Raw genomic sequence first — 9,796 nt, forward strand, 5'->3', positions numbered from 1 at the left:
GGACCCTAGAGGAACTCTAGGGAGCAGTTCTTCAGCCAACATCTGAATGAATTCTGGGACCAGATCTTCTGGAGGACCCTGGCAAACTCCATGGACCAGATCTGCTGGAGGACTCTGGAGAACTCCAGAGACCAGATCTTCGGCTTCGGGGAGCAGATCCACGGCTGAATTCTAGAGGGATTCCGAGATCCAGATCTTTGGCTTCTGGGAGCAAATATACGGTTCCGGAGATCAAATCTACTGCAGTATTTCAAAGGAATTCCGGGAACTAGACCAATTGTTGGCCTCGAGGGAAATTCCGGGGACTAGATCTGCTGTTGGACGCAAGCCTTTGAAGGAATTCTAGGGATCAGATCTGCTGCCGGACTCTGGAGGAACTCTGGAGGCAGATCTGCTGCAGGTCTCTGGTGGGACTTCAGAGAGTAGATCTGATGCGGAACTTCTGGAGGAACTTTGGAAACAGATCTATTGCTGGCTTCCGGGGAGGATCCCAGGAAGCAGATCTACTGCGGACTTCTGGCGAAGGATCCCAGGAAGTAGATCTGCTGCTGAATTTCGGGTAACTTCCGGGGACCAGATCTGCTGCTGACTTCTGGAGGAACTCTGGAAGCAGATCTGTTGTTGGCTTCCGGATAACCTCCAGGGAGCAGATCTATTGCTGACTCCATGAATAGTGACGAGATATTGCTTGCTAGGAGACATGGAACCGGAGATTGAGTTGATGACAACTTGGCTATAGAGATCGATCACCATGCCCCACGGTGGGCGCCAAACTGTTTTGGTAAATTTCTACCAATTAGGGTTAAAGTGACCGCCCTTTTTTGCCTCATAACGGGGGGTTAAATTATATGTGATTTGTAATGAAATATGTATGTAATTAAGACGGAGTAACGATAGGAATAAAGTAAGGGACGAAATAAGGAGATAATGACACAAGAGATTTTGGTGACGCGGAAAACCCGATGTGGGAAACAACCGCGGGGGGAGTCGGAATCCCACCAATAGTCCACTATATGATAATCGGAGTACAATTACAATATTTGACGGTCCGGATCTGATGACAACTAACCCGTCTTGTGCATAAGCGAGACAAACAGAATATTAGTCGGATGTCAGTGGCTATTCGACGGATTAATACGTGGGACTTTGGTTGTAGTAGTTTTCATGTAGTAAGATGGTGATAATGATTAGGGTAATCATTATCTAAAGATGGAGGTCATGATTACATGGTGGTGGGCATGTCCATGATGTATGGTGAGGTAATTTGTTTTATACATGAGTAATCATGTGTACAGGAGGAAAGTTTGGTAGTATACGTCGTCTTGTGTGTGATTGAATATGGATCCCTTCTCTTGTTTGTCTTCATTATATTTATAGTGAATAAACCCTAGTGGGTTTATTAGGGCTTTTCACTTAATTGCCTTGTTCCTCAAGGTAGAGTTTGGTATCAATTAGGACTTTCCTTATTCAGAATTTGGTAACGATTTGGACTCCCTTATCTTACCCGAGATCTCATTAGTATCTCAGTCTAAGCCGAACTCTTCTTCACCTGCTGTCCTTCCCCGGATTATTCTGCTTCCAGGCCTGCCTACCTGGCTCGGTCCATGGGCCCGACTCCCTATGTATGTCATGGGTCCATTGCTCATTAATTACCCACTTATCTCGTGCCACGTAGCCCAGGAAAAATACGGTAATTTTGGCCCTAACACCGTTGCTCAGTCCGTCGTAAACGAACGTATACATTGAAACCTTGCAGTGAGTCCTTACATACTTAGGGTGTCAACATGTAAATATAAAAGGCAGGACGTGTAGACGATTCCATGTCCCAACATCTACTACATATTGCATCATCAGTAGGCGGTCGCCACACTTCCCATGCGTCTGCTCGCATAAGAATTCATACCCTCATTAGCCACTACATTCATCAGTCTTTTTATGCACATAAATCCGAACATTTAGGGAAGCATCATAGGACATTAGTGTGTCCATTCGTTAGCCTATCATGTTTGCACTTAGCTAGTTCACAGGTAAGCCATCCCATGCGACAGTCCGTCTGTCGGTCCAGTCCGTCTGTCGGTCCTGCACACGTAATAAAAATAAACAGTACAGAGTTCAGTCCGTCCGTCAGTCAGTCACATAAGTAAAAAAAAAATTAGTGCTCTCAGCATTTCAGTCTTATGTCATCATTCTTCCATAAACCATTGCATTTAGCATTATCGCGTATCAGCCAGTCTGTCTGTGAGTATGTCAATCATTAATGTGTAAAAAAAAAATCATCAATATCTGCATTAAGTCTCGTATGCATCACTTAGTTCATTCAAGCATTAGTAGAACGCGCATTATAGGTAGTTAAACTCACATGCACATAATCTGTTACAACGTTTTCCTGTCAGCATTGTATATAGTGTCGTCCTCTGCATACCCTAGGACTGGTCCTGTCAGTACATTAACCTGCTCATGTAAAAAAAAAGGGTTATTAAATACTTGCATTGAGGTTTCCCATAGCACTAGGCAAATTAAAATTTTCAACTGTACATGTGCTTTTGCTATTTTACTCCATTCTAGTGTGTTATAAAAGAAATAAAATCATTTTCTAAAAGCTACGATGTCATGATCCAGGATAGGGAGGCGTAAAAAAGACCTTAACTTAGTAGTCAATCTAGCTTGGGGACGAGACAAGGGTACAGAAAGACTACTTGGCATACCCCAAACCGTAATCGTTATTCACACATCTCCATTCTCTCCATCGGTAGGCAGTCCTATAACCCAACCACCAGTAACCATGTCACTCGAAGAATCAGTCACGGACCTTAAGAATGCTTTATCGGTTTTGACCAACCGATTGTCGTCCATCGGAGACAAAATCAAGGGTGATAGTAGTGGTGAGGATGACGTAACCAAAAAGCTGAGGGACATGGAGAAACTTATCAAAAGGAACACTAAGTATGCTGACCTACTCGATGTTGATTGTAACATGCCTGCCGAACATGCGAGGCAAACTACCTCCTAAATTTACGACCGCTGATGTACCAAAATTCAAGGGTACCGAGCATCCAGGTCACCACATAAGAAGCTTTGTACAAGCAATGGCCTTAAAAGAAGTGGATGCATCACTTTTTCTGGCTATTTTCCCTTCAACTCTAGAAGATGTAGCCCGGAGTTGGTTTTTCTCCCTAGATCCTATACGTGTTTCTAATTGGGAAGACATAAAAAAGAATTTCTGACACAATACTCCAGCAATGCAGACTTATTAATCACAAGGCGGGATTTAAAAGTTACGAAACAGACTGAGAAAGAAGGTTTTACAGATTTCTTAGCTCGACGGAGGAATAAAGCTGCAAAAATGATTGAAAGACCGCCTGAAGCCGAACAGGTGGATATTTTTGTGAAAAATTTACGGGAACCTTATAAATCACACCTACGATATGCAGGCATCGAATCCTTTGCTCAGCTAAACAAGATCGGTATACAAATAGAAGATGATGTTATTGAGTCCACTGCTAAAAATCAGTCCAAAGGTTGCTTTAACAAAGACAAGAAAATTTTTGCTTCAACTTCTAAAGGGGGGGATACGGTGAATGTTGTGGAACAAAAACCAAGGAGGGAGTTCACTGATCTAGGAATGAGCTTATCACGAGCGCTCGACCGATTAATTAAGGAAGGATATATAAAACCTACAGGACCCACTCCAGATCCAGCCAACAAAGTCCAAAATGGAGAGAAAATGAATATTGCAAATATCACAGAGGTAAAGGGCATGATACAGATTATTGCTTCACCTTAAGGCATGTTATCCAAAATTTGATTGATAATCGCACTATCCCGTTACCCAAAGCAGCTCTAAAGCCAAACAATAATAAAAATCCACTTGGAGACATTCTGGCCATCTCAGCTAATGACTCCGTTTATGCCGACCCGACCCAGTTTATAGCTGATGTTATGGGTAAGTGATGAGGAAGATGAATGGGAAGATGATGATACTACTCATGATATTTGGGGTGATGAAGAACGTGAGTCTCATGACATTTGGGCAGATAATGAGGTCGAAGATAACACTGATAATGAACCTGACCAGAATAATGAACAACATTTCACTCGGTCAGGTAGGCGCTATAAACCTACTGACGCAAGCCCATCCCCGACCATGCAAAATAAAGAAGGAGAAAATAAAAGTACAAATGAAGATGATGCTTTCATTAAGTTATTCAAGAAATTAAAAGCAGACATTATTGTTTGGGACTTATTATGCAACTCACTGGAACACAGACAACCTATTCTAAATGCATTGACAAGTATGTGTGTCCCATCTGAAACTACTCCAGCTGAATTGGCTAGTTATTTGACAACGGACAGAGAGGCGCCATTTATCACGTTCTCTGATAAGGATTTACCCCTAGAGGGTATAAAGCATAATAAGGCACTCCACCTAACTACACTATGTAACAAAAAATATGTTCCACTCTCACTTGTTGATAATGGATCCGCAGTAAATCTCTGCCCACTCAGAACAGCCTAAGCTTTAGGCTTTGATGAAAAAGACTTTAAGAAGACTCATCGGATTGTTCGTGCATATGACAACACACGTAGAGACGTATTGGGGTTGTTGACAACTAATATAACTACTGGACCCATAGAAAATAAAGTCACATTTCTGGTGATCGAGATACCTGCCTCGTATAATCTTCTTTTGGGAAGGCCGTGGCTTCATGAGCTTAATGCCATATCTTCATCCCTGCATCAAAAAGTCAAAATGATAATTCAAGGATCAGTAATCACTCTAGATGCATCACCTGCCAGGGTTGAAATTACACCTAATCTAGTATTGCAAGTTAACCATGGTGAAGATGACGTAGACCTATGGGGTTTCATCGAAGAGGTCGCTTTCATAGAAGACGAGTCACAGCCCATTGATAAAAAAACTAGCTCATATTATGCAAATACTACTGTGAACATAATAATGAAAAACAGTGGCTACATGCATGGGACAACACTTGGTAAGACGCCCAAGAGGGCATCCGACCCTTCAATTACCCGAATCAAACATGACCTCTTTGGTTTAGGATATCAGCCATCCAAAAAAGAAATAAGAGAAGCATTGACAAAAAGAATGAAGAAGAACGCAGCTAAGAAAGACAATAAATCTACAAGCCAAACAATAGGTGCATTTCGGCACACGTTAAATGGACAATTTGTCAAAGAAGGTGATTATTTTCCATATTTTAACTTTCCAAAACCATTCTTTATAGAAAAGACATAACAGAAAGTTCCAAGGATTGAAATATTTGAGGAATGTCACTTTTATTAGGAGGCAGCTACCTTCCCATAAAAAATTTCAACCGAAAATTGGATTCCAAACAAAAATAATAATGCCTTTGGTTTACTCTTGGGACAGGCACCCATAAAGCACTCAGACCATTTTGTCATGGCACTTCGAGATAGCCATTTTGACCCCTCTAAGCTAATCACAACTCATTTCAACAATAACATGGAGAATGGATGGCGTAAAACCTGGAAGTGGACTGCAACTAATGGAAATAATATCAAAATTAGTGTGGGAGAAGGGCCTATGTTTGAGGAAGCCGAGTCCGAACCCGAATCCGAACTCGGGTCTGAAACCGAGTCTGAGACAGAGAGCAAGTCAGAGTCTAGCAAGCAGGGGTTTTCACCCTTCTATACCTCCATCGAGTCTAGTATTATCAAGTCTATTGTCCTAAATGAGTCGGGGTTTAACCCTATTTCTTTTCATGCTGAGTCGGGGAGTTCCCCTGTTAATTCTAATTCATGTTCGAAATCCGAGTCTAGTGATCTACTAATGTACTTCTTTCCAAGGATAATAAAATAGCTTTCAATTACTTGTCTGGTTATCCTACCCCTCCCATTTCTTATTCTGATTGTTTAGTTTCCAATGAAGATGAGTTGCCAAAGGATATAATAAAAGCATTAACACATTAAGAAAATAGAACATCAATAATTGAGGAAACGGAATTAATAAACATAGGCACAGATCAAGATAAGAAGGAAATAAATATTGGGTTGTCACTAAACTAAGAAGAACGAGCAAGTTTGATTAAAGTACTCACAGAATATCGTGACGTGTTTTCCTGGTCTTATAAAGATATGCCCGACATAGACAGAGAAATTGCTGAACACACTATCCCAGTGTATTCTGCTGCAAAACCCATAAAACAGAGACTTAGAAGGATGAAATCAAAATGGGCATTAAAAATAAGAAAGGAAAAACAAAAGCAATCAGATGCGGGTTTTATAAGAGTAGCTAACTATCCGGAGTGGGTGGCAAATGTTGTTTCGGTACCCAAAAAGACGGAAAGGTCAAAATGTGTGTTGACTATAGGGACCTTAATAAAGCAAGTCCAAAAGATAATTTTCCACTACCCCACATTGATATTTTAGTGGACAACATGGCTGGTCACGCTCTATTGTCTTTTATGGATGGTTACGCTGGGTATAATCAAATTAAAATGGCATAGGAAGATATGGAGAAAACAACATTCCTCACTGAATGGGGAACGTATTGTTATACGGTTATGCCATTTGGACTTAAAAATGCAGGAGCCACTTACCAAAGGACCGCTACAACGCTATTGCATGACATGATGCACAAGGAGGTCGAGGTCTATGTAGATGATAGGATAGTAAAGTCATTGGATAGAGAAGGTCATACGACCGCATTACAAAAATTCTTTGATAGGCTCCAAAAATATAATGTTCGACTCAACCCGCAAAAATGTGCTTTTGGGGTTACCTCGGGGAAACTTTTAGGGTATGTCGTTAGTAATCGAGGAATCAAGACTGATCCATCCAAGATCAAGGCAATTAGAAATATGCCACCACCAAAAACAGAGAAGCAAGTTCGGGCATTTTTGAGGCAGTTACAATACATTAGTCGTTTTATATCCAAGCTTACATGGTTTGTGAACCAATTTTTAAGAAACTAAAGAAAGGGGCATCCCTTGAATGGGATGAGCAATGTCAGCAAGCATTCGAAAAAGTAAACAAGTACTTGGAAAATCCCCCAATTCTGGTCCCTCCGAGGCCTGAACTACCACTCCTTTTATACCTAACAGTAACCGAGACATCAATGGGTGAAATGTTAACACAAGTTCAAGATGGTCAAGAAAAAGCAATTTACTACCTGAGCAAAAAATTCCTGGAATACGAAATCAATTATTCTCCAATCTAGAAGATACGTGCAATTTATATAGTCGTTTTAGCTTCTTATTGCACGCATTTCTATGTCATTCTACAGTTTTGTATTGCAAAATGCCCCGAATAGGCTACTTTGGTTTGTTTTGTCTCATTTGTAGGAACGGACCTCAAAGTGGTGAATCGCGCCTTATTCGCTCCTCTTAGCATGCATTTAAGGAGATAGAATATTTAGAGTGGAAATACTGTGCCTCGGGAAGCGTGAGGGAGTCCTTAGGAGCTGACCAAACGAAGTGCAGGCCGTTTTCAGTGGCCAACTGACTGCTCGATCGAGTACTTTCTTGGTCGATCGAGTGGTTTTGACGGTTGCTGGTGTTCGATCGAGTCCCTGCTACACTCGATCGAAGTGTGCTAATTTGGAGGCCTTCGATCGAAAGCCATACTTGTTCGATCAAAGGGATTGGCTGAAGATTCACTCGATCGAGAGGAATGAAATGCCTCGATCGAGTGATTTACTTAATTACTCGAGATTTTATTCCGTGTTATGTTTAATGTTTTGTTAATAATCTCTTCCCTACATAAGGAAGATGTCATTAGGATAAGACATATACATTGCACTACGCTTAATTACTCTCTTTTCTCTTAATCACTGCTGGAACTTTTTCTTTGCTTGCTTTTGCCTCTTCATTCCGGATCTAAACTTTGTAATCCTTCTCTACTCTTTAACCTTAATTTAATTCTTTGTTTGCTCTTAATCCTTGTTCTCTCATATTTGTTTCATCATTCTTATCAGTAATTTATGCTTTATCTTTATTATTCATCTATCATGTCTTTCTTTAGTATATTCAATGTTGTTATTGTTTATGTCATTAATATCATGAGTAGCTAAATTCTCTTATGTTAGGATTAGGGGAGCCATGGTAGTAAGTTGACGATGTTTTGAATAGGTCAGATGATTAGATCGTGAGAACTGTCTCATTAACAATATAACTGTAATAATTTAGTTGAGTGCACGCTTCTAAACTCGTTAAATTGGTTAAATTCACTCCTATATCGGAAGATTGGAATGAACCGACCTGTTATGAACAGTAGACTACCCTAATGAGGACGGAAGTTAAGTTAGTTGTATTCTAGGGTGGATAGCGGACCGGAAGGACCTTTCCCTTACCCTTCTCACATTAGATCATCTGAACTATTTACGACTGAGTTAGTAAACTGCCATGATGAACCAAACTCCTAGCATACTTCTCTCTACTTGATCGTGTCCTTCACTAGTCTTTGCTTTTATTGCTCTTTTCTCTTATTTCTCTTGCCTTAATCACTTTTAGTTTAGAAATCATTTCAAAACCTCCGATAGTTACCAGACAGACTTAGATTAGCAGATAGATATAATAGACTCCCTGTGGAGATCGACCCTACTTTCGCTAACTTCTGTTAGTAGTCTTAGGTTTTTATTTTTGGTACTAAACGACGATATCAAATTTTTGGCGGCGTTGACGGGGATGCAATTAGCCTATTTATCTGTTTATTTTCGTTTGTCTTCATCTCAGGGAATTTTTATTTTCCTTGAGACAGTTCTTATTTATTTTCTCTAGTCTTGTTTATGCCGAATAGGTCAGAGTTAGTGCCAGCTGATCCTGAATCGGAGAGAACCTTTTGCTATAGACAAAGACTGCTGAGAAAGAATCAAAAGGAAGTCTTGAGCACTTTTGAGCTCGATCTTGAACACTTCTTATTTTCAGAAGACCAGTCTTTTGAAAAAGACAGTTCTATTTCTGCTGCTAGCTCTGTGAAGATGCCTAATATCGCGAGCCACTTTGAGCCTACCGCTGCTTCAATCCCTAAAGGTTTTAACCTTGTGACAGAAGATGGCAACACTTTTGACACTCGACCATCTTACATTAACTTGGTTGAAAGAAATTTGTATCGTGGGGTAGCTGGAGAGGATCCGCGAAAACATATGGAGATTTTCATAGACTACTGTTCTACTATTCCAGCTACCAAGGGAGTGACGTAGGAAAAGATTAAGGAAGTTATATTTCCTTTCTCTCTTGCTGATGGAGCCCGAGATTGGCTGACTGACCTTGATAGAGCCGCAGCTGGAATAACAAATTGGGAGACCTTGGCTCTCGCTTTCTATAAACCACAAAGAACTAATCAGCTGAGAGGAAAAATCACGAGTTTCAAGCAAACTCCGGACGAAAACCTGTATGAAGCGTGGAACCGATTTAAGAAAATGGTGCGGTCTGTCCCACATCACGGTTTCGAGCCGTGGTATCTATGCAACCAATTTTATAATTGATTATATGACGATCATCGTGCTATTTTGGATGTTGCATCAAATGGTCGGTTTCAAAAGAATATTGATGATGACAAAGGATAGGGAATCATAAAGGAGATGGCTACTCACTATGCTGGATATGGGAACCCAAGAGGAGGAATTAGAACGGTTTCTTCAGTCGATAATGGAGTTGTGGCTCAGCTGGAAGCTAAGAATGCTAGGTTTGACAAATTGGAATTGCAAGCTGCTGGAGATCAACAAACGGTTCACTTGTTGACCAGACAAGAAACCGTTTCCTGTGAGAGATGTGGAAGCAATGATGGTCACACTGCTGTTGACTGTCTAACTAAG

General features: G+C 40.7%; 1 long non-coding RNA gene across 1 annotated transcript; it reads right to left on the reverse strand.

Moving 5' to 3' along the window:
• Positions 1-572: 572 nt before the first annotated feature.
• On the reverse strand, positions 573-6,170 carry LOC141627140 (uncharacterized). The gene is made up of 4 exons (XR_012536702.1): positions 6,081-6,170; positions 4,668-4,732; positions 2,360-2,451; positions 573-2,079 (listed from the first exon to the last, which is right to left on the reverse strand). It is a non-coding gene; the product is annotated as an uncharacterized LOC141627140 (long non-coding RNA).
• Positions 6,171-9,796: the final 3,626 nt, after the last annotated feature.

The sequence above is a fragment of the Silene latifolia genome, chromosome Y (genome assembly GCF_048544455.1).
Source record: "Silene latifolia isolate original U9 population chromosome Y, ASM4854445v1, whole genome shotgun sequence".
Classification (NCBI taxonomy): Eukaryota; Viridiplantae; Streptophyta; class Magnoliopsida; order Caryophyllales; family Caryophyllaceae; genus Silene; species Silene latifolia.